The 25476-nt window shown below is 44.1% G+C and overlaps 1 protein-coding gene and 1 pseudogene across 2 annotated transcripts in view; both read left to right on the top strand.

Annotated features, from left to right (window-relative positions):
* Positions 1-465: 465 nt before the first annotated feature.
* Positions 466-25476, top strand: part of FHL1 (four and a half LIM domains 1) — a 60626-nt gene continuing 35615 nt past the window's right edge. Inside the window, exons 1-2 of one of the 2 annotated variants that reach the window (XM_060087382.1) lie at positions 466-576; positions 23380-23453. The gene's annotated coding sequence lies outside the window, so the exon portion shown is untranslated. Of the gene's footprint in view, positions 577-709; positions 794-23379; positions 23454-25476 lie in introns of those variants that run through there. The other variant, XM_060087383.1, reaches the window with a different exon arrangement.
* On the top strand, positions 8317-10623 carry LOC132481497 (chromobox protein homolog 1-like; annotated as a pseudogene).

The following is a 25476-nucleotide window of genomic DNA, read 5'->3' as shown; positions in this document are numbered from 1 at the left end:
GCTCCCATCTCCCCAGCCCCAGCCGCGGCTGCCTGCAGTGACTCGTGACTCCCCGCCGGCCTCGAGGGCTGCGGCGCGAGGGCGGGGTGGCCCCGGGCGCCCCTAGCCCGCCCTCCCCTCGGCCTCCGGGGCGGGAGCCGGCCCTCCAGGAAAGCGCTTGCCCCTGTCTCCTCTCAGCCACCTTCCCCGCGCGGCCGCGCCTTGCAGTCAGCGGGCCGCCCCCCGAGACGGGGGCACGTGGCCGCGCGGAGTGCGTGGCGCCCCCGCCCGGCCCCCGGCCTGGCCGGCTCCCGCACGCGCGCGCGCCCCGCACCGTAGCCCCCGCAGGCCGAGCCCCGGCTGGCGCACGCCCCGCCCCGCCCCGGGCCAGCCGCGCCCGCCCCCACCCCCGCGCGCGCGCGCCCTCCCTCCCCGCCTCCCCCGCGTGCCCCTCCCCTCGCGCCCCTCCCGCGCCCTAGATCCACCGCCCGGCCGAGGGGGCTCAGTCCGCAGCCGCCGCCGCCGCCGCCGCGCCTTGGCCTCGGTGCTGGCAGCGGCCGCCGCCGAGACAGCCGCGCGGGCGAGCATCCCCAGGCAGTAAGCCCGCTTTCTCTCCGCGTGTGCGTGCATGCGTGTGTGCCTCCCGCCCAGCGGGCCCGTGTCCCGGGGGAGCGGCTGCCCTCCTGCCCCGCCGCCGCCGGTCGCGGGCTGGCCCCCGGGGCGGGTATCTGGGGCCTCGGGCCTCGGCCGGCCGACCGGGGACGGGGGCTGCGGGATGGCCGGCCGCGGGGTCCCCTCCTCTGCCCTCCCGCCGGTGCGTGCCTCAGCCTCCCTAGGGCTCTCGCCGCAGGGCTGGCGGGCGGAGGGGACCGGGAGCGCCTGGAGGTGGGGGAAGCGGGAGGGAGGAGGGGGCTCTCCCTGGTTTCCTCTGCGGAATGGTGGGGAGTGGAGAGAGAGGGAAGGGGGCCCCTGGGCTTTCTGCCCAAGGATGGCGGGCAGTGGGGGGGGGCGAGGTGGGGGGCACCTCTCGGTTTTCTCAACAAGAATAGCCGGCCGGGTGGGGAGAGCGGGTGAAGATGAAGTGGGGGCTCACCTCGGTTTCCTCCTCGAGGACGGAGAGGGAGTGAAGGGGAACCGGCCTCGGTTCGCACGACGAGGCGGGAGGGGGTGGGCGTGGGAGGGAGTGGAGGTGAGGGGCTTCCAAGGTTTGCTCGTCGGGGATGCTGTGGTGGGGAGGAGGGGGGGGAGCCGCGCTGGTTCTTCTCTAAGGGGATGGCGGGGGGTTGGCGAATGGGGGTGGGGAGAAGGGGGGGTTTCAGCTCCAGAGCGAAACCTAGAGAAGCAGGAGGAAGGTTTTGTAACATGGGTTGAGCCTTAGAAGGTGGGTTTTCAAAACTGCAGGGTGTGACCTTTCCGCCTCAAAAAGCGTGAAATCCCTACAAGGTGCCGTCTGTTCTAGGCTCTGGGAGAGAGGTTTCTGCTTTCGAAGTTTCTCTTTCTCTTCCATTCCTCGCGGCCTCTTCTCAGGCGTTCAGGACTAGGTGGAGGTTTGGAAATCAGCAAGGAAAGATTGTGTGTGGTTCGTGTTCGGTGCTATATTATCTTCTGCGTTTGAGACTGTGTGGGATTCTCAGGTTTGTTTTGATTGCCCTTTACAATAAAAACCCTGTACCAGCGAGACCCTTTGGGAAAAGAAGAGAACAAGGTTTATTAAGGGGACTCCAGGTTTGGTTTTTGAATTTCCTGAAGTGCAAGAGATACGTCGTTGTAGCATTTTGCTTGCCTTTCACAAGACGTAGTAATAGAATTAACGTGTGTCTTTGCTGGAAGTCCCCTATATTCATTTAAATCATTCCATTGGGATTATCTGAGCCCCCTTTGGTTTGAATTTGGAATAGATCCAGATTTCCTAATTGGAGCCATCATTTTGTAATTGCCTGTAATTCTTTCCTGGGTTATCAAATCTATGGCAAGCTTATAGAGCAGCAGGAATAATTTTCTTTCGTTATCTTGATTAAGACAGTTTTAATGTAAATTTTATGTTCTTTGGAAATGTGAACATTTGCAGAATAGCATACATTTAAATTATGAGCCCCTTGGAATTTTGCAAAGCCTTTCCCTCCCCACCTCATCTCCAGGAACAGAACCCTCCCCATTCTTTACACTGAGGAAGCAAGGGCTTCTGGGATGGTAGCTTTGCCTTTCGAAACTCATGCTCATATTTGCTTAGGAAGAATACATATTGAAAAGGTTTAGGCCTTTAATGTGGTGATGCTCTACGTGCTTTCCCATTTTGGTTACATAAGGTTCCAATCTAGTCTTTACCTTCAGTCTTTAAAAATGCTTATTTAACATTTTTCAGAGCAAATATAATCTTTATGCAACAGGAAATTGGTCAGATACGCCATGATTTGTGTGAACCATCTACCAATAAGTACATAGTCTAAGACTACCATATGGATTCTGTAACCATATATGGTTTTTGAAATTCTAGGCTACCATTCCCATATTGCATTTTTGGAGAAGGAAAGCGTTTTTTTGTTTTTTTAACCAAGTCTAGATTTTTGAGTGAAACTTTAAAAAAATAGTGTAAGATTTAAATTGGGAAAATTCCTCTTATATGATACCAGGAAATTGAAGCTGATTTAATATGGATCAAATTAATGGACCACTTAAACATGATAATTTATTTGTGCACTGGAAATGATAAACTGGAAATGTTTTAAGTGGAAATGGAGGTTTTGGTCTCAAAGGTGGATGAGAATGCATTTATTGTTTTTTATAAATTTATTTATTTTATTTAGTTTTGGCTGTGTTGGGTCTTCATTGCTGCACGCGGGCTTTCTCTAGTTGCGGCGAGCGGGGACTACTCTTCGTTGCGGTGCTCGGACTTCTAATTGCAGTGGCTTCTCTTGTTGCAGAGCATGGGCTCTAGGCGTGGGCTTCATTAGTTGTGGTGCACAGGCTTAGTTGCTCCACCGCATGTGGGATCTTCCCGGACCAGGGCTCGAACCCGTGTCCCCTGCATTGGCAAGCGGATTCTTGACCACTGTGCCACCAGGGAAGCCCCGAGAATGCATTTAAACACCATTATTTGCACCATTTCTAATGTTAATGTGATACCCATTCTATATACTGGGCAATGATCTTAAAATAATACTTTAAAAATACAATTTAAATCTGACTTTTTTTTTTCTCTTATGAATAGAATGCTGGGAGTGGTGAAATCTTTTGCAGAGAAAAGCATGTGATGGTGGTTGGCCTTAAGTTTCTCTAGACAAAAGGAGTAAATGGAGTGTCTTTTACGCAGCTTTTTAAGAACCTGTTTGCCCCGTGGGACTGGAGAAGGGGAAAAAAAAAAGACAACCTTGAAAAATTAACAAAACTATGATCAGATATCTTTCTAAATATTCTTTAAATTTTTGCTCATATCCATTTGAAAAGTAATTTGTAAGTCAAGGCTTTGCGTAAGACATTGACTCTTACCTCTAAAGTTTTGACGTTAAAAAAAAAAGAAAACTGTTCACTGAAGGATGGCAGCTAACCTCCTGAGGCAGATCCATCCCTGTTTTCCTGCTTCCCACCTCCCGGTTGCCTTCTTGCCCTCTTGTGCCAGCAACTTTGGCTTTTATAATCTTGTGGGAGTTGAACAAATGTTCGTGCTTGCTTGAACTTTGGGACTTATCTGTTTGGCTGCTTTCCCCAACTTTTGCCTACAAAATTTTTTTGGTTAATTGAATTTTCCAGTTGTTTGGGTTTGGAGTAAAAGGGAGCAGAGTGTAATTATTTTCTCTTAAAAGATCTTTTCTTTCAGCTCCTGTTGGACGAGAGCAAAGAAAGTTTTTCTTTTTTTTTGTCAACAGAGTACTTAATTAAGCAGAATATATGACCATTTATTTATTCAACCAACATTTACTGAGTTACCGCCTCTGTTGGAGGCTCTGTGCTAGGTGCCGGGATGCACAGTGGATAAGAAATGGCTCCTGCTTTCTGGTGCAGTTATTAAAATGAAAAATAGACAGTGAATTCGTTGTGAATAATCAAGAGTTGTCCAGAGCCTTTTGGACTTTAACATAGCACTTTATGTACAGTAAACATGCTTCAGCCATGCAAACAGGGGAACCGTTTCTTTCCAGGGTATTAGTCACTGCATAAATTCCATCTCACCTTCCCAATGAAGACATACTTTGTCAGTTTGGGTAATAATATGGTTTATAAGTCACCTTAAGGTCAATGGCCTTTTAACGTTTTATTTAAAGTAATTAGGACATAGCAGATTCCTTGATATTAAAGTTCAGCATTTTGTATGACTGTATAGAGTAGTGAAAAGACAACCAGGCCAGCATTCCTTCCTGTGACTTAAAGCAGCTTCTGACAGCAAATTGGGCCAAAAAAAAAATATTTTTCTATGGTCACCTTTGAATTACAGGTACTAATGAACGATGGAGCCCAGAGGAGTAGATAAGACTAAATGGGAGGGCGAGTAAACCTTTGTCCTCCTGCAGGGCTGCCTACCGAGGTGGCTGAGAATTCCCATCTGCAGAAAGTGCTAGACGAGTGGTTTTTAACTGGGGGAGTTTTGTCCCCTAGGAGACATTGAACAATGTCTGGAGACAGTTTTGGCAGTCACAGCTTGGGGTGTGTCTAGTGGGTAGAGGTCAGGCAAGGGGCTTAAACATTCTAGGGTGCAAGGGGCAGTCCCCCGCAATGGAGAATCATCTGACCCAAATTGTCAGTAGTGCTAAGATTGATGTAATTTCCTCTATGAAATTCAGTAGAACTTAACTTCAGGAGAGTAGAGAACACTAAAAGTGTCTTGATGTGACTGAGTTGTTGGCTAAGCTTATTTTACTAGTCTTTAAAGTGACTAGTACCTGAGCATCGACCCAAATCATGAAGACCAATAGAAGCTACCATTTATGGTACTTAGCTCTGTGCCTGGTACTTAGCTCTGTGCCAGGCACTTGTATACATTGTCTAGTCTCTTCATTTTTTAAATTAAGAACCAGGTTCAGAGAGGTAAAGTAATTTGCCCTCGGTTGCACAGCTGGGCGCGGTTAGGAGACATCAAAATTAAGATTGTCTTACTCCTCAGAAGTTCATGGTTTTGAGCACAACGTCGTACTGTCTCCCTTGTGGTGTGCTCTATTCAAAGTCTTAACAAAATTAAAATTACTACATGTGCTATATATACCATTGAGTTTGCTGGAGACTAATTAAAACCATGAACGTTAAACTTGATCATACTTGGAGTAAGTGGCCTGGAGTGTAGGGGGCGAAAGGGAACTGGTTACTCAAAGGCTACTCGAAGGCCTACTCTAGTTCTAGAAAATATATGGGTTGAATTTACACCCATTATGTAATTTGATCCTCAGAGGAACTCTGCAAAGTGGTTATGATGCACATTTCACAGATGAGGTTAGTTAAGTAACTTGTCTAAGATTGCACAACTCATAAGCGGCAGAGTTGGGATTTGAACTTCAGTCCTGTGACTAAGCCACTGTCCCTTGCTACCTGGTCTGGAGCTTGGGGTTGCTGAAGGGGAGTGAGGCGAGGACTCTGCTGCAGAGAGGTGAGTGACTGGTCCTGGGTAAAAAGTCGTTTCGGAGGTAATGTGTTGTAGACACAGATCACATCCAGGTGGAGAATGGAGAGGTGAACTATTATGCTATACCTTCCTCATCTGAGGAGAATTCAGTTGAACATGAAGTTTGTTCTAGAGATCTGCCCGCACTGAGCCTGCAGTTGTCATTTTGGGGAACTTTATTGTCTATCTTCCTTGAAAATTTTACTTTTTATGGTGGTGAAGCTGGAAGTTACCTAATTGTGTTTATATCCTTTCCGCAGCTTACCTTCAACCTTTTTTGGACTGTCGTATAGAACTTAACAATGATAGCATTTAGTTTTGTAGTCTTTGTACACAATTTAAACATTTGTTTTTGCTGTGGACGTTGTTTTTATAACAAGCGTCATCAAATTCATATTTGTGTTTTCCATATGGGGGGTGTGTTTTGTTTTGACAGCTAAATATTTATTTTAACTTTTGATGTGTTGTGTTTTAGAGCATAGCAAGAGGGAAAAAAAAACAACCCAGCCCAATGGCAACCATATTTTGTCTGGAAAGCTTTTTTTTTTTTTTTTTGTGGGTAGAAGAAGTACCTCATGTTTCATTTCATTTACTTTAAACTGGAAAGGAATTTTAACCATGCTTCTCAAGGGCCAGGATGCTGGAAAAAAAAAAGTTATTTAGGTAAAACGTATGTTTTGATTTCCACGTAGGACTGTGAGCCATAGATTCTGATTATAATAATAATGTCCTGATTCTGACTACAGCAGCCAGCCACTTGGGTAATCAACCACTGTGTGCAGACACGCATTGTGATACTGTCTGATTTCATACCCCCCCCCCATGATTTTAGAGTAGACTTGAGAGATCTGGTAGAACTTGCAAGAATGCACTAATCCTTTTGAAAATCTATTTTTAAATGATAAGAGTGGTACTTTTTCATTGTAGGGAAATTTAGAAGATACAGACAAGCCTAAAAATAAAAATCAGTTATAATCCACCACCCAGAAGTTAGTGACAATGTTTTGTATTTCTTTGTTAAATGCAGTGATTTTTTTTCATGGTGGACTCAAGTCCATTGCAGAATCTCCAACTTATAATGTAGTCTAAGGTTTTTTAAAAATTTTACCAAAAGATCCTCTGAATTACTGTTGCATCTCTAGATAGAAGTCATGGTCATGAAGAGTGAAATGGGAATGCCACCTGAGAGTTAGAGAATGATCATGTGGCCTCCTCGTGTAAGCTCCTTAAAATTCTTCCTCCTCCAAGTTGAGTAGTAGAATTTCAGGGCTAGAAGGGTCTGTCAAGACCCCCCACCCCCGCTTTGTTTTAGAGATGAGAAAACTGAGGCTTAAAGGGGCCAAGAACCTGATCCAAGGTCATATGATGTGTTAATGTCAGAGTTCCAACTTGAAGTTTTAGGTCCTCCATAGGTAGGTAAGTTTTGATTTCCTAATTAAAAACTCTTCACAGCCAGAACTTTTTGTTGGCTTGTCCCTCAAAAGAACAAGTTATTATGGTGAAAGTATATTAACTATATACTGAAGGATACCAAAAAGTCCAAGTTTTTCCTAATTTCAGAAAATGATCAAAACAGTTGTTTGCAGAAATTTATCATATTATTTGCTTTACTGAAATTGAATATTAGTGGTGGGGAGCCTCTTTTGTGCATCTAGCCTTTCATTTCCTCTGGCCTAGGGAGCAAGTACAAGTACCAAGGCCTATGGAATATGCGTAGAGTCACAGAAATGCAGCAACGACTTCGTAAGAGTCTTTACACATACTAGCCTGAAAGACCCCAATTGGAGCCATCGCTGCATGAAAGTTTTCTTTTCCTTTATAAAATGAAATGTCTGTTAAAATTGTGGTAAAGTTCAAATTGTGGGAAAGAAATTGTAAAGAGTGCATTTGCTTCCAAACTCAGGTAGGAAGTTAAGTTGTAGCAAATGCTGGCACAAGCGCATGCGTGCGCACCCTCACATGCGATTGTTGTTTTAAATCTGGTGCTGTTAAAAAAAAATAAGTTCTTCAGCTTCCCGCCCTTTCTTTCTTCGCCCTCTTTGTGCTTTCTGTAGCTGTGTGGGCCCCTCTCTCTTCGTGTCTCCTTTGCCTGGGTGTCTATTTTACTCTCAGGGTGACCTTTTTTGGGTCCAACGGACTCTGCCCACTTTAATTTTTCCGGGCTCCAGAGTCATCATCATGTTTACCTGCCACTGCGTCTTCCCCTCCCCGCATTTGCCAGTATTACAGTTACCCCCAACCTGGGCCAGGTCCGTTTTCCAGCCTAGGATGGTCAGGGAAGCTGCTCTCCAGAACAGGTGTCGGGTGAGATCTGGTGTCCCTTGATACAGAAATGTCACTGTTAGAATAGAATTAAACAAAATACATCTGGAGATTACATAGGCTGTGTACACATGTAAACCTGTGAACACAAAATCATCCCTCTTCTATGGCCAGGGCCCCAGCAAAGGCTAAAGCTACGTGAAATAATGAATATGGATACTCACTGCCAAGGGCTTACTATTTGAACAAGTGAGAAAAGTGTACCCTTGCCTAGGGGTGTGTTGTGAAGTAGTTTTCGGCCCTGTTCCTCATTATTGCCTGCTAATGAATATGTGCATTGTCAGCGAGCCACCAGCTCTTCCCAGCTTCCTGCAGTACACTGTACTTCTCTTCTGAAAATGGGTTTTGCTCTGTATGTAAACCAATGAGATTTGCTTGAGCTTCATTTTGGAACTACTGTGGGTGTAAAATACACAGATAGAAGATACATGTGTACTGGCTTTGTAAGTGCAGTGAAAGCTAGGAAAAGAAAAGAGCAGTCAAAGTAAGTCTTGGTTGCCAGCACTCTACATTTTGTGGGATTTATATTTTATTCACGCACCTAAAAACTCTGGTTCTAGGGGCAGGACAGGAATAAAGATGCAGACGTAGAGAAAGGGCTTGAGGACACGGGGAGGAGGAAGGGTAAGCTGGGACGAAGTGAGAGAGGGGCATGGACATATATACACTACCAAACGTAAAATAGATCGCTAGTGGGAAGCAGCCACATAGCACAGGGAGATCAGCTCGGTGCTTTGTGACCACCTAGAGGGGTGGGATAGGGAGGGTGGGAGAGAGGGAGATGCAAGAGGGAGGAGATATGGGAACATATGTATATGTATAACTGATTCACTTTGTTATACAGCAGAGACTAACACACCATTGTAAAGCAATTATACTCCAATAAAGGTGTTTAAAAAATAAAATAAACAAACCAAAAAAACCCCCCCAAAACCCTGGTTCTTACATATATTCAAGGCATAAAATGTTCCATAGACCTTCTAATCATAAGAATTTGCAATATACACCGAGTTCTGAGTGTGCTTTTCAATACTAAGGACATGATATATGGTAATGTAGAGATATTACCGTCAAGGTTGTTTTGATGAGGATGGTACAAAAGTAAATTTCTCTGCTCGATTAACAAGTTTCGTTATTCACTTTCAGTTTTAGAGTGTAGATAAGGCTGCTTGGCTCCTGTCAGATTAAAAATGTGTGATTTATTAGGAAGAGGTTAAGGACTGGTTTTTCAGTGAATCTCTGCCGGGTCTAGTATTAGACTTTATTCTTGTTTGGGAAGCTGATGGCCAGCGTCTGTCTATAGACATAATCAATCATCTGTACTTTCTTGTGACCAGTTGAACTGAAGTAACAGGTGCCCCCCCCCAGGTTTCTTAGAGACTAAAGAGTACACACACACACACACACACACACACACAAATTCCAAAAATTTTTGTAACACTAAGCCATAGTAGTGGATTTAGACATTTGAATTAACAAAATTTTATGTTTTTCAATAGTTTGTAAGAAACACCCTGTAAATAATGGTAGTTTCACATACTTAAAACGATTTTTATAAAAAGTCCTCAGGCAGATGGCTTCTAGAAGCTAAGGAGACACTTTAAGTTCCTTGTCAAAGATTCTACGTCTCCAGATGCCAGGGTCAGTTCAAATTTTCAAATTCTAGGCCCTTCCCTTCTAGGCCATAAGATGCAGTATTTTCCAATGTAGTAAGCACACCTAACCACACTAAGGAAAGAAACCAAGCAGCCAAGCTAATAGGAGGTGAAAATGTATACTTGCATTTACAGATAAAGCAGTCGGCCTTTGTTAGAGACACTTTTTAAATATTAACTCCCCCCCAATTTATTAAAGAATAACGAACAGATATAATTGTATATAGTTAAAGTGTACCACATGGTACAATGAATAAATCTATTTTAAATAAGTTACAATAGATAGATGAGTTTGGGATGAACAGATACACACTACTGTATACAAAACAGAGGTTCGGCTGAGGGGAGGGCCGCTTCAGGGAGGGGTTCAGCCGCGGTCAGCAGGCTTGTTGCTTTTCTGGTCGCCACTCCCCCGGCCAGCCCGACAAGATGCCCGACAAGGTGTGCCAGTAGCGTGGCACTGATTCCTCTCTCTCTGAGCAGCCTCACCCTTTATACCGGAAAGCTGGAGGGCACCATGGGGAAAACACAACAAGAAGAAAGTGGAGGAGGTGCTAGAAGAAGAGGAAGAAGAGCAAGTGGTGGAAGAAGTTCTCGACCGTCGAGTGGTAAAGGGCCAAGTGGAGTACCTCCTAAAGTGGAAGGGGTCTTCAGATGACGACAGCACATGGGAACCAGAAGAAAACCTGGATCGCCCCGGCCTCATTGCGGAGTTCCTGCAGTCACAGAAAACAGCACAGGAGACAGATAAATCAGGGGGAGGCAAGCGCAAAGCTGATTCTGATGCGGAAGATAAGGGGGAGGAGAGCAAACCAAAGAAGAAGAAAGAAGAGTTAGAAAAGCCATGAGGCTTTGCCTGGGGTTTGGAATCGGAGCGGATTATTGGAGCTACAGACTCCAGTGGAGAACTCATGTTCCTGATGAAGTGGAAAAACTGATGAGACTGACCTGGTCCCTGCCAAGGAGGCCAATGTCAAGTGCCCACAGGTTGTCATATCCTTCTATGAGGAAAGGCTGATGTGGCATTCCTACCCCTCGGAGGATGATGACAAAAAAGATGACAAGAATGAACTCTCCTGACTACCAGCCCCTGTCACATCTGACTGTGGGTTTCAGGTGGGGAAAGAAGGAGTTCTACTTGTCTTTACACCATAGAGGTGGCTTGAGAAGATGTCCTTTGAAGAGCCAGTATAGTTTCTGTGCCCTACAGCAGCCCAAGTGCTTTAAAGCCACTCCATTCTGTATAGTTTGCACACCCATCCCAGTGGAGGGGAAGGAGGGTCAGTGTTTCAAGGCAACCCATTCTGAACTTTGCTGAGAAAAGCAAAGGGCCTTCTATGAAGGACAAAACTTGCAGAATGGGATGTGGGAGAGCAAAAGATACTGTAGATCTTCAAAGAGCATCTCCACCGCCCACAGCCTTCTTCCCAATAGTGTTAACTCTGCATTTTTACAGCGTAGCATGTGTGTAGTTTTTGAGTAGTACTGGTGTATTATTTGGGGTGGGAGGGATGAGGTGGGAAAGAAGGGAGATGGGTTAGGGTCATTTTTGTTAAAATTTGGGGCCTGATGGGGGAAGTGGTGAAACAAAGGAAAGAACAACTAATAATGATTTGGTTCTGTGTCCAGAATATTTCATCCTTTCAAAAAATGTCATTGGCAACCTAAGTGAGGACTGTGAGATACTGTTTAAAAGCTGTGAGTGCCTGAAACTTAGAAGCCAGGGTGTTCCCTGCCTGAGCTTAATGCTGTTCCCAGCAAAGGACTAAGCCAGTTAAGAAGTTACCAAAGCTGTCGTCTGTGGGATGGAAGCTGGTTGAGGAGGAAAAGTCTTATTGGAGTGTATATGCAGGCAGGTCATTCTGTCTTAGAGGTGCTAATTCTTGAAATTGACAAGAAGACCCTTTCTTTTCCAATTATGAAGTTATAAATATCAGCTTCTCCACCCGAGCCACCGGCTGAAGTATTTGGGGAAGGGCAGAGGGTGGTATATGAGGTGGGAGAGTAGGGAAAGGCAAGGGCTGATTCTCTTAGGATGGAAAACTCTTGGAGCCTCTGTTTTTTGAACTTTGAAACCATTGGTGGCCGGGTTCAGTCACTGACAGCACAAGTTCACTGAATCACTTCAGGAGTTGAATGATTTCTGAAGCCCTGGTCTCAGGAGAAGATTAAACTTTCATACTGGGGCAGTGGTTCACTTTAAAACAAAACAATTTTTTTAATCCTAAGAATTAACTAAAACCCAAAATGCTGTCTTGAATCATGAGATCCATCAGTTCTTGACATCATCTAGACCTGCATCTAGAACTCCATTGTAAAATCATTTTAGGCATGTGTTAGGTTTCTGTTGAAACTTTTGTTTAACTGTTAAACTTCATACCAACACTGTCAGTTTTTGTCTTAATGAAAGTATAGGTTTATTAAAAAAACAAAAAACAAAATAGATAACAAGGACCTACTGTCTAGCACAGGGAACTATATTCCATATCTTGTAATGGAAAGGCATTTGAAAAAGAATAGATATATTCATATATGGATAAGTGAATCACTTTGCTGTGCACCTGAAACTAACACAACATTGTAAATTAACTATACTTCAATTTAAAAAATGGTTTAAAACATAAGAGAAAAGAAAAAAATGAAGTGTACAATGTGATGATTTGATATACATATACATTGTGGAATGATTATCAAGATACTTTAATACCCACTGTATGGAGTATCATTTATGTACAATAAACTGCATCCAGTTAAGGCATACAACTTGACGAGTTGCGGCAGAGGCCTAGAGCCTTTTGCAGCGCATCCTTCCCCAGGCAACCACTGATCTGCTTTTGTGTGAGAGCTGCTTTCTAAACTTAGATTTGAAAGTTTGTGGATCTTTCTCAATCCGAAGACCAGCTATAAATCCAGAACGCTGTTTTCTTCTCTATATTTAAGATCAAATAATATGACAAGGAGATTCCAGGTCTGACTTCTTAGAACCTTTTCCTGGTGGCCTAAAGGCGAGTACTTAAGATTTTGCCTGCAAGTAAACCACAGTCTCTTTATTGAATAGCCTCATTCCATACTTGGATTGAAGGGAAATCAGAGCCAAGAGAGAAACAGTTCTGATAAAACAGAGAAGCAGTATATGTTCTCTGAAGTAGATCGGGTGAGATGTCAAATCCCCCAAGGACAGGACAAATAAAGTAATTTGAATTTTGCTTCACACTTATTCATAAATTAAAAATGAAAGCATCAGAATAAATGTTTTACACCTGTAGGTCTGTACCTCCAGCTAGTGTGTGTATGTAATCATTATTCAGGAATAACCCTATCCCTAGAGCCTTCCAAAAGATTTGAAATGGGTTTCAGAGGGAATTTTCAGTGGATGGAACGTGTACCATCTTTACACACTTACGTGCAAAGCCGGCTTTTAACATGCTGAATGTTGCTTTCCCATTGATATATTCAGTTGAATGAATGATCAGGCAATTTAAGGGCTAGAGTATTGAGACACAATTTGTCCCTTCCTCACTCACCCCCTCAAAATAATTCATGTCACCGTCCTTTTATGTCTAGCTGGCTCTCCTTTCCATTGCTGCCACTCTGTCCTGCATCTAGTGTCCATCTGCCACTCCTGATTTCTACTGTTTCTGCCCTTCCCTGCTTTCCTTTCCCAGTTTTCTTCCTCCTCTTTTCTGTCTCCCGATGCTACTTCTCTTACGCTGCTCTGCTTTCTCATGACAAAGCTGTTTTTATAAATGTCTCCAGACCAAGTCATCAGCAGACTAATTCCAACATGTCAGATGTCATCTTGGAGACTGTTTTTCTTACTTTTTGTTTTGTGGTCCAAGAATTTCTTCAGACTCCTTTTTTTGGGGGGCCATACTGGAGGTCTGAGAGTTGTGAGTGGTTGGTTTTCACATAATCAAAGTTGAATATGTTTGCAGGGCTATGTTATAGTCAGTCTTTGAAACCATGAATCATTGAAAAGAAATGAATGATGTACATTACAGCGTTCATGTGAAACTTGCCTTTACAAAGCTAGAGCAATTAAAATGGTCTTGAGGTAAGGAGATTTATTGTTCCTCAGAATGTACTGGAAAGGTTTTTTTGGTTTGGTGTTTTTTGTTTGTTTGTTTGTTTTTGGCCACACCATGCGGCTTGTGGGATCTTAGTTTCCCTACCAGGGATCAAACCCAGGCCCTCGGCAGTGGAAGTGTGGGAGTCTTAACCACTGGACCGCCAGGGAATTCCCGGAAAGGGTTGGGTTTTTTGTTTTGTTTCAAAAAACAAAAAACTTCAACATTTGTCAAAATCTATAGAATGCACAGCAGAAAGAATGAACCCTAATGTAAACTATTGACATTAGTTAATAATAATGTATCGGTGATGGCTCATCAACTGTAAAAAACAAAAAATACAGTAATGCAGGATATTAAAGATAGAGGAAACTGGGAAGGAGGTATTGTGGAGGTATGTGGAAACTACTTTCTGCTCAGTTGTTCTGTAAATCTTTTAAAAATCTGTTATAAATCTATTATTTTTCACTTGGGATTCAGAAATACAATGAATATATCAGTCACTTTTTATTATTCATTTGTAGATAAAAGCGCAGTGTTTGTTTTTAAGTACTAGTAACGTAAGAGAAGTGCCTCTTCGTGAGTGCTGTAACTTGTACCATGGGTTCCCTGAATAGTGAAAATGTGAGTTCCCGGGAGAGCTGCCCGGCGCTGTTCACCGCTGTCTGGTTGCACAAGAGTTACTGAGCAGGTTAGTGTGAGCACTGCGTTGGGACTTTGTCTATCTGCCACCACTGGGGCATCGTGCCATCTTTGTGGTGGAGTGGAGCCCTGGGCTTGACAAATTCCGTGCCCTACAACCCAGTGAGCCCTTTCTTGACCCTTGCATTTGTGGTAGCACTAGCAACAGTGACAATCGGTGAGCTCATGCCAACTCTTGCAGCCAATATCCAGGTCAGAGTTTGATTGCTTTCAGCCAAAGGCTGTTGCTTGGCTTGTAGTAGCATGGACCTGAGACCGGAACCTCTGGGCAATTATTCAGCGTGGCCAGTGTGACAGCAAAGCCATGTGAAAAGATGAGGTCTTTTAAGGTCTTATTGCCAATGGTTTCTGTATACTGGAATTGGGTGGGTCTTTCTTTTTGACCTGGGTGATTCTTATGAGCAACTACAAGTACATGTTGCTTCCTTGAGTTGGCTGTGTAAACAGAACATTCTCTGTAGGCGTTAGTAGGTGTGTGGGGGGGTGGTCAGGCCTGAGAAGGACATTGAGGCTGAGGGAGACAAGCAACCATTGGGATGGTGTTAAAGTCACTGGAAGAGGAAAAATTGAGAAAGCATCAAGAATTGGAATATAAATGACGGCAGTCAAGGAATCAAGGAATGGATGTCTTGGGAGTATGGTTGTTCATGGAATGCGTCCATCAGGTCTGTGATTAGACCCAGGGTCAAAAACTTCATGCAGTTAGCTGCGAAAATACTCATGAAGGGGGGAGTTGGTTATAGAGGTCACCTATTTAACTTATTAAATTTTATTGTATATCGGAAGAAGATTTTTAATGTATGGATCTGTTACGTATGCTCATTCTTACACCTGTTATTAGAGAAGCTTTCACGTATTTTTTTTTCTTGATTCACTGCTTGACTGGTCGACTGTACATGTGGTCCTACCTCTGTTGGAAGCAGCAGATTTTAACGGGGGGAAGGGGAAAGAGGGGACAGAGAGAACCTCTCCCTTGAGCCACAGTCCATGATGGAGGCTGGGGATTCCAGTTTGGCTGCCAAGATCACGGGTTACTCTGGGCTGGTGGTCAACCAAGTGGTGGCACAGCCGCTGCATTCCTTGTGGTCACCTTCACGATTGACACCAGGTTCTGTGAGCTGACATGATTGTACAGCACTTCCTGTCCATTGTAGAGGCGGCAGAAGTAACCAAAGCATCCTGTGTTTGCCCCACAGGTGTAGACAGGCCCGGTCAGTCAGGAGGCCTGCCCCAGTCATGCTCCTCTCAGCCAGGCTGCTGGAAATAGCTCGAAGGCCTGCGGAGGTGGAGTGGCGATGGCAGGCAGGGCGGGTACGTCACAGCGTCCTCTTGCCCCCTGTTGCTCACCCAGTCGCTGCTCGCTGCCATTTGGCTGCTCTTCATCTCCCTTCCCCTCTATCTCCTGTTTACCCTTGATTCAGTTACTTGTGGATTTTCTGTTAAGGAACAAGGAAGCAGGACCTCAGCACCAAAAAGTCAGGGCCCCTTGGCTGAAGCAGTCAAGCCCAGACTTCCCCCACTGCCGGGCTGTTACAGCTGTGTGGGCCTGTTGGGTGTCAGGTGGAACTTATAAAAGTTTCCAACATATACCTTGAAAGTTGATTTGTGTCACCTTATAAACTTATCGTTCCTTCCACTTTTAAAACCCTATAATTTTCCTTTATGTGTGTGTTATTGTCCCTATAGCAGACACTGGCTGCGTGCATGCCGATGTGAAGGATTTATTCTACGGCTGATTGATTGGAGCAGGGCTGCCCAGTGGCCAGCATGTAAGGAAACAGTTCATAGGGTACCAAAGGCAGCTTCTAGAGTATGAGTCCGAACACTTCCTCAGATGAAATCAGCAAACGTTTATTGACTGCTTGCTCTATGTGCTAGATGCTGTGGGGAACGTCAAAAGCAAAAAGGATCTCTTCAAGGAAGGAATATCCATTCTAATTGGAGAAGCTGTTAGAGACGCATTAAGGATGTGGTGGAAAGAGTACTGAACTGAGAGGGCGGAGGAGGGAGTCGGGAGTGTTGAATCCAGCCCAAGTTCTACCAATAACCATCTGATCCCCTGGGCAAAGCACTTCCCCTCAGTACTTAGTTTATAAAAAGGTCTTAGTTTATAAAAAGGGAACCAGACTGGGTAATCCCTAAGACTTTCTATAGATTGGTTCACAAACAAATGGGTTCAAAAGGTAACCAACAGTACAAGGCAGTAATAGGATTCCAGAAGAGGGTACCTTCTCTTTTGCCAAATGAAGTATGCATATAATAGTTACTATTATGTGTAAATGATACATATATTTATACTGTATAATTATACTAATTATGACTGTAGACCAGTATTTCTCAAAGTAGGGTCCTTGGACCAGCGGCATCAGCATTACCTGAGAGCTCGTTAGAAATGCAGATTCAGGGGCCCCATCCCAGACCTACTGAATCAGAAGCACTGGGAATGCAGCTCAACACTTTGTGTTTTAATAATCCCCGCCCCACCAGAGGTTGTCATGCCCACTAAACTTTGACTGTGGGCTCTAGGAATTCGGGGCGGCGGTTCTCAAACTTGGCTGCACATTAGATACCTCTGGGGGAACACGGGGGGGCACCGAGACGTTACTAGTTGCTCTGGCTCCCCAGGTGCAGCCAACTTGAGAATCACTGGTGTAGGGACGGTGGCGTGCACCCGAGCACCTGTTACTCAGTAGGGGTGACAGAGCTCAGAGGCACGGAGTCAGCCAGAGCCAGAGTTGAGTGTGGGAGAAGGGGAAAAGTGGGTTTGAGTATGACTGGAAGGCCTTGAATTTCATGCTAGAAATTTGGCCTTTAGGTTACAATGGAGGAAAGCTGGGGGGAAAGGGAGTGATCCGTTCAAGGTGGTACATTTGAAAGGTTATTCTGGCGGTCCTATGAAGACAGGAGTGCGTCCATAGTCAGGAAGTCTGGTGAAGTAGTCTAGGTGTGAAGTAACCATGAACCAAATTACGAATGTAGAAATGTGATTATAGGGAAGAAAAACTATGAAAGCTCTCTTGCAGGACAGATGGCTAGGATTTGGTGATAGCTGTGGGGTGAAGGCAGGGTTAGAATGAGTCTTTGGCTCAGGAGTTCCTCTCTTCTGGGACAGCCCGTGCTCTCCAGATGCAGCTATCAGAATCGTCACGTTTTATGCATCTGTGCTTATCCTTTGTCCCTCATTGCTTTGATTTTGGAGTTCTAATTTGGGGGGTGGGTATTCCCCAGTGACTTATAGAAAGACACAAATTATAGTCGTCCAGAAAGCTACCCATGGTCATTGGGGTGGGGGGAAGAATCCTATTTCTCTTGATGAAAGAATGCTTGGAGTTGTGGGAAAGTTGTAAACTTGGCAATGACTAATTCAAGCCTATCAGTCAATTAAGTGAATTTTTATTTTATCATTTGTTTTATTTGGGAACTGTTGTAATAGTCACTGAAAGAACATCAATCTCCGTATTTTTAAAACAAAACAAAAATACCATTGAACATTAGGGCAAAGGGCAAGAATTTCGAGGTTTTACCTTTTGACTTTAGCAAATATTTGCTGCTCCATTTTTCTAGCTGGATTTCACCATTTAATTTGTTTTTGGTTTGGGGCTTTTGGGGTTTTTTTGCATTGTTCCTACTTGTTCCTCATGCCTGATAATTTTAGTTCCCTTTATTCTGTTATTGATGGCTTTTTTATTCCTAAGTATTCTTAATGTTTTATTATTATTCTTTTTGTTTTTCTCCTTTTCTTTAGTCTTATAAAGCTCATTAGCCAGCAGTTATGTAAAGACATATGCAGAAAATACGTATAGTCTGGGTTTTTTTTTTAACATTTTGACCCCTTCACCCATTTCCCCACCCCCTGCCTCTGGCAACTGCCAATCTGTTCTCTGTACCGATGAGCTTGTTTTTTGTCTTTTAATATTTAGATGCTGTGTATAAGAGAGATCATGCAGTATTTGTCTTTCTCTGACTAATTTCACTTAACATAATGCCCCGGAGGTCCATCCATGTTGTTGCAAACGGCAAGATTTCCTTCTTTTTATGTCTGAGTAGCATTCCATTGCGTATACATGTACTGCATCTTCTTTATCCATTCATCCATTGATAGGAACGTGGGTTGTTCCATATCGTGGCTATTGTAAGTAGTGCTACAGTGAACATGGGGGTGCAGATATCTTTTTGAGTTAGTTTCTTTGGATAAATACCCAGAAACAGAATTGCTGGATTATATGGTAGTTCTATTTTTAATTTTCAGAGGAACCTCCATATTGTTCTCCATGGTGACTGCACCAATTAACATTCCCACCAACAGTGTAAGAGGGTTCCTTTTTCTCCACACCCTTGCCAACACTAGTTATTTGTGGTGTTTTGATAATAGCCATTCTGACAGGTATGAGATGATATCTCATTGTGGTTTTGATTTGCATTTCCCTGATGATTAATGATGTTGAGCATCTTCTCATGTACCTGTTGGCCATGTGTTTGTGTTCTTTGCGAAAATGTCTACTCAGCTCCACTGCCCATTTTTTAAATTGGATTGTTTATTTTGCCATTGAGTTGTATGAGATCTTTGTATGTTTTGGATACTAGTTCCTTATCAGATACATGATTTGCATATATCTTTCTCCCATTCCGTAGGTTGCCTTTTCATTTTGTTGATCATTTCCTTTGCTGTGCAGAAGCTTTTTTATTTTATGTAGTCCCACTTGATTATTTTTGTGTTTGTGGCAAAAGTATTCTTAATGTTTTAGTGTGCCAGTTAAAAAGGAACGCGTGTATTTTTATTTCTTATCCCCCCTTTGTGACCACAAATTCTTTAAATTTGCATCCAGAAATGGCCCATCGAAATTTCTCCTTAGAGCTTATTTGGGGCCTGGTGGGCACACTGCTTACCTTTCATCCTTTTGTTAGTTTACAGGTTGTGCCATATCTGGAAGGAAAGACCTTTTATTACTAGCTGCAAACCTCTAACAGCAAATTTGATATTTTAAAGCGTTCCATATATTCCAGTGCAATATTTTAAAATGGTCACCACTCTAACTTTGGAAAAGTTGTGCACTTTTTAGTTTTCTGAAGGAACTATAAAAATCTAAGGATGAATCTAGAAGGATCACAACTTGAAATGTGTAGTATATCTAGTAGATACCTTTTAAAAATATAACCTCTCTTTTCCCAGACTGAGTAAGGATAAAACCTTTCTCTTTCCAAATTTTGAAGAATATTATATCATATAAAATAATAAATGTAGAAACTTGTGTGGAATAAATGGTCTTCCAGACATAGTATAGAGTATATTATACTCAGTCTAAGGACACAAAATTAGATTTTATTATATTTCTATAACATAATATCCTCTTGGATTTTGTTTATTAAGTTAATGTGCTGGTAAAGACTTGATGATGTTGCAGATCCTGATTATGTTGAAATTATTAAAATGAGGCATCTTTTATCTGAACCATTTATTTATACCAATTAATTATTTTGCTGGATAAGAGCCATTTTATCAGTTCTTCTGCTAAAGGAAGGAAGCCAGTGGCCATCTCGTTTGTATTTCCTGTCGCGTGTTATGGTAACATTTCAAATGTGTTTTTGGATGGTGCAAATGCCGATGTCTCTAACGACCATAGCAGCGTAAGCCTTTGAATCGAAGCAGGCTAAATGAGAAGTCTAAGCGGCTGCTCAGCACCGTCACAGCTGTACCTAATTAAGAAGGTATTTGGGGTTCACTGCTCTTTGGTTTCTTAGGTAGGAGAGAATATTCTGAAGGACATGATTAAGGAATGGTTACCATGACAATCACATTCAAAGAATTAGAGGAGACAGTGAATCTGTGGGGCTCATCCATTTTGATTGATTCAACTGGTCTTTTAGATTCATTCAAACAGCTGCTGTCTCTGAATTTTATTTTCCACGTAATTCACCCAATTGATTGGTGATTTGGGGATCATTTCAGCTTGGCTGTCCATAGTGATAGGACTGACAGTGTCTGTGACCAAAATACCATTGTTAAACCTGAAGGAGAGTGATTGTGTGTGTTAAATGTCACTAGAACATAGCTTCTGGCTTCTGGAATAACATAAATGGTTTGTCTAATTTCACTTATTAATTCTGTCAGGGTGGGATAAGATTAACGTGATTTATTTTAAAGCATGACTGACCCCAAAGTGTTTGGGTTTTATTTTGGATTACTTTGCTGTCATCACATTTTACCCAGTGTGTTTGGCCGCTGTTCTGTTTTTACTCTTTGACTTGCGCAATATCATCAACACAATTTGTGCTATGTCTGGTCAGAGCCACAGTTACACACTGCAGATTGAAAAGTGTACATAACTCTACGGCTCTGAGTGCCTTTATCCCCAACTAAATGTTAAGTGGGACACAGTAAAGTGAACTGGACATAGAAATGCTGTTAAAATCTTGCTGTACGTTTTTATCTTTCTTTGTGGGCTAGTTCTTGATGGTGAAACTATGAACTGTGCAACTCAAGACTCCTCTGGCAGGGGCCCAAGTTGGACCCCCATGCAGGAGCTCTGCCTGCTCAGCCTTTGGGCCTTTCTCTCTTCTGCCCTCTGGAGGGCATCAGGGAATATGACATTCAAGGACTTCCTCTGTGAGGAAGAGCCGGCATCTTGGTGCGGTTACTAGATGCCAAGTTCTCTGGCCTCCCCTGCCCCATCAAAGCCTGAATTTGCAGAGGTAGGGAGCAGACAGAGAGAAGGCAGGGAAGGTACTGGCGGGGTTGGGGTCTCAGGGAGGAAGCTCTTCTGGTTCTTTAGAGAACGGGATTCCTTCAAGTAGAGCCCAGCATTATTCAAATCCATCTCTAGGAAAAATTGGTTCTGAAAGGGTGAGTAAAATGGACTAGTATAATAAGGCTAGAGTGTGATGGATTCAGGTTCAAAGTTTAAGTTGGGTTCGATCTAAGTAGGGGTATATTTGGGACCAGGTATCTGAGGCAGCATATGAAATGGTTATCCAATTTTGATAACCTTTGCACTCTGCGCCTGCTGTAATAGTAGTGATAATTATATATCTGATATTCAGTGAGTACCTTGTATGCGTGAGGCCTTGTTAAGTGCTTTATACGCACTGCCCTGTTGCCACCTTACAGCCTCTCTGTGAGGTCAGCTAACATGAGGTTCACAGAGGTTGTACAGTTAATATGAGGCGGGGCCAGTATGTGAACCCAGGCAGTCTGACTCTGGCGCCCTTGCTATGAACAGCTGCGCCATGCTGCATTCTCCCCGCAGCTGCATGAAAGGGTGTGGCACCTTCTAGAAACTGAGTTCTGTGTGAGTGGGGTGTGGGTGGTGGGGGAAGAGACTGAGCCAAACCTTTTGTGTGTACATACCATGCTAAGTCCTGGGAGATAGAAGAGAAATCAGGGATTTCTGTCCCTGTCACCAAGAAACTTAAAGTCCTGTAAGACAAATGAGGTATAATGTAAAACCAATGATGCATCATTCATATGATAGAATAAGAAAATATTATCTCTACTTAAGTATAGGTGGGAAGGGGACTAGAAGGTATTCTATTGGAGTCAGTCACCTTCAAGCATTTGCTTTTGAAAGTTAGCTCTTTGTCGCTGGCACAAATTTGCCTTCCTCTGGGCTTTTTTTTTTTTTGCGGTACACGGGCCTCTCACTGCCGTGGCCTCTCCCGTTGCGGAGCACGGGCTCCGGACGCGCAGGCTCAGCGGCCATGGCTCACGGGCCCAGCTGCTCCGCGGCATGTGGGATCTTCCCAGACCGGGGCACGAACCCGTGTCCCCTGCATCAGCAGGCGGACTCTCAACCACTGCACCACCAGGGAAGCCCCCTCTGGGCTTTTGATCTGGCGGACAAGACCCCTGTCCCTATAGTCAGCAGACTTGTCCATTTCAAGTTTGGAAGAGTTGTCTTCAACTGTGACAGTTGTCATTAAGGTCTCTAAACAGATGAACCCATTAGCCTATTGAACTAACTGGACCAGGTACTTATTTTCCCATTAACAGTAAACAAAAAAAAAATCTCTCACCACTGCTTGTTCGATGATCGGCCTGGAACTGGTTGGTTGGAGCGCGGGGGGCAGTTATGAGCCTGGTTATAATCCTTAGTTTATGTTTGCCTTCTTTCATTGGGTGGATGCTTCTTGAGCGCCTCCTGTGTGCCAGGCACTTTTCTGGGTGTGGGAATAGAGCAGTGAACAGAGGAGACGGGGCTGGGGGGTGGCCCTCCTCTCTGGGAGCTGTCTTTTACTCAGATTTCATTTGCTCGTGTACATTTTACAGTTCATATAAAAGTGCCTTTGGTGTGAGTTTCAGGATTTCACACGTTGGGGATGATACAGTGATCACACTGCCTTTCTCCTTAGCCCCAGCCAGTCCTTTCTGAATGATGGGGGGCAGCTAAGGTGGTGATGCCAGCGTGCCCGTGGGGAGGCCTCGCGGGTGCGGAGAGGGCAGCGTGTCAGGGTATACCGTCTTTGTGTCGTGATGGGAAAAGCACGGGGCACACCTGTTTCCTAGGCATGCCCACCAGCCTGCGTCCTAATCCTGTTGTTGATTGGAGATAACTTCAGCGGTCGCAAGGCACCTCATCTCCATGGCAACACCTCTAAATATTCCTCTGGTGACTTGTGCTCTACATTCTGTCTGGATCTGAGCCCTCCTGTGGCAAAATATTCTAGAGCTGTTAAAAGAGGGGGAAAAAAGGCTCAACTAATAAATCTATTCTAAACGACTGAGTCATTTGTTTTGATTACCCGGGTGATTGCCAAATGTTAATTTAAAACTGAAATAGGCCATGAGCTCACTCCGCTAACAATGCTGAGTGTTTGAGCTAATACAGCTTGATAATGAGGGGGCCAGATCCACTGCCGGTGCGAATGTTATATGATAAACAGACATTTGGGGAAATATGCAGAGCATCTTGGCAGTTTTCCTTTAGCTCTAAGGGTTGTAAATACAAAGTAGAACGTGTTACCGTGAGCCATTTCAAAGGAAGTTGATTTTTGTTTTTGTTTTTTGGGAATTTCTAACGTTTCTTCTGAAAAGGTAACTTGACCTCTTGATTCTCATTGTTTCCTAACTTAGGTACGTCGGAGGTTGTCGTCAGCTGCGTCCCACCCTCACTGAATACATCCCGTTCTGCACACATCCAGTGTGAGGTAAGTGTTCCGAATCGCCACACATTCTTAACACTGATCTCCACCTCCTGATGTGTGGAGTTAGGCTCAACGTTGTACAGAGATCTCTGTCTGTACTGTAGACTTGAAGGGGGTTTGTTTTAATTGAGCTGAGCGACATCACCGCTTACCCTAGATACTGGGTCTCTGGGGAATGCCTTTTCAAGGGCAGACACATCTCATTTGCTTTTCATCTGGGGGCATGGAATGTGGATGTGGCAAGCACAGCAGGATGGTCAGAGGCCTGCTTGAGGGTGTAGCTCTGCTCGTGCTGCCGCGTGAACAGTAGGGAGCAGGAAAGCGGCCTGGAGCAGACCCCGGGCCGGAGCCCCGCAAAGGCTGGGCCGCCCGGCCCGCTGTCAGGACCCTTACGCTTGGGGTGAGCTGACCCGACCTGTGGAGCTGCCCCTGAAGAACCTGGTGATTTGGAGTGTCTCCATGGAGCCACATTAACGTGGGCCGCCAGATCTTTTTCTCGCTAGGACTAAAGTTCTAAGCGCAGCCGCGTGGGTGTGAGCAGTGGGGTGTGCCAGCCCGTCCATTTAACATGCCCTGGATAGGCATCCTCCGTCCTCTTCCTTTCGCCTCGGCGGCTTCTGGACACTCTGTGATGATGCCGGCTTACTCATTTCTCTCTCTTGAGAGATGGGGGACGTTCACCTTTGGATGTGCAAAGGGAGGGAGTCTGCAAGACAGTTCCTCCAGGCACAGTGTAAGGGGCCCCGGTCTTTCTGCTTTTCTGGGCCCCAGTCTCCCTGTGTTTATAAGAAAGGTGGTGACATTTGCTGCACTGGACCACTCAGGGTTTCCACTTGCATCCATCGAAAGGTTGCTGCGTTTTTGCCTTCCCCTCCACCCTGCCCCATTCCATGCTCAGTCCCACATTCAATGTAGGGCCTTTTATTTCAGTTAGGGTTGATGCTTCCTAGGTGGTGAGAGTTGCCTTTCTTACATCTACCTGATGCAGGATTCTCCAGAGATTTAAAAATATATATGCAAGTATATTATATTACACCCTAAATACGACTATAAAATATAAACCCTAAAGAGTCAAAAAGTAGGACAGCTTTTTAGAAGTGTTTAATCTGAATTTGATCAGTTTCATCCATTACGATGGTAGCTGGCAGTCGTTCCCAGGGCCTGGGGCTTTAAACTGGCCCTGTGACAAAAGCTTCGGCAGTTTCTCTCAGCTGTCAGCCTCAGTCGACTCTTCCATATTCAGATTTAAGCCCTGGCATTACTATCATCCACAGCCTTTACCTAAAAGGGTTGTTTTAAAACTTTTTTTAAATGATAAAAGCCTGTCTTCAAATAAAAATATGAGGTCTAAAACCCCAGCAGAGAATACCCAACCAGAACTGCCTGGGCTCAAGTAGGAGGCTTCGACTCTTCTCCTCCAAGGAGCCCTAGGGCAGTTGAAAAGCAGTGCCCTGTTTAAGGAGCAGAGGTTTTCACTCTGTGCCCTTTCACAGCTCTTACTTTTATTTTTCCACAGCAAGAGAGACTAGATTGTTTAAGGACATACACAGATGAGTTAAAACATCCTCCCATCAACTGAGTTGGAAATGCTGACCAGGTGGACCTTGACCATTCACATGCATTGTTTGCCCTTAGTAATTCCACAGCAGTCTGCAGCCTCGACAAACTCTTGTCAGTAAGAAAACTTTAATAGAAACTACGTGTACAAGACTGTATTCTTAAAGTGGAACATTTTTATTTGAAGTCATTTGAACACATAGTTGAAGTGGTTTTGTGATATTGAGAATACCCCAATGACATCTTTAATTTGACCAAAACTTAGCATCTTTGGGTTTTCTTTTAGAGCAGTGAGTTTCTCAAGTGAGTTAATGAAATAGAATCCATTAAATTCTGTTTCACCGTGACAGAAATCTATGGGATTGATGTAAAACAGTTCAACAATCACGATGCAGTGGTATCTCATGATCTTTCTTCATTTCTTTTATTCATTCATTCGTTCAGCCCTACTGTGGACTAGGCCAGGAAT

Source organism: Mesoplodon densirostris, chromosome X (assembly GCF_025265405.1).
Source record: "Mesoplodon densirostris isolate mMesDen1 chromosome X, mMesDen1 primary haplotype, whole genome shotgun sequence".
Taxonomy (NCBI): domain Eukaryota; kingdom Metazoa; phylum Chordata; class Mammalia; order Artiodactyla; family Ziphiidae; genus Mesoplodon; species Mesoplodon densirostris.
This window is presented reverse-complemented; position numbering and strand designations above follow the sequence as displayed.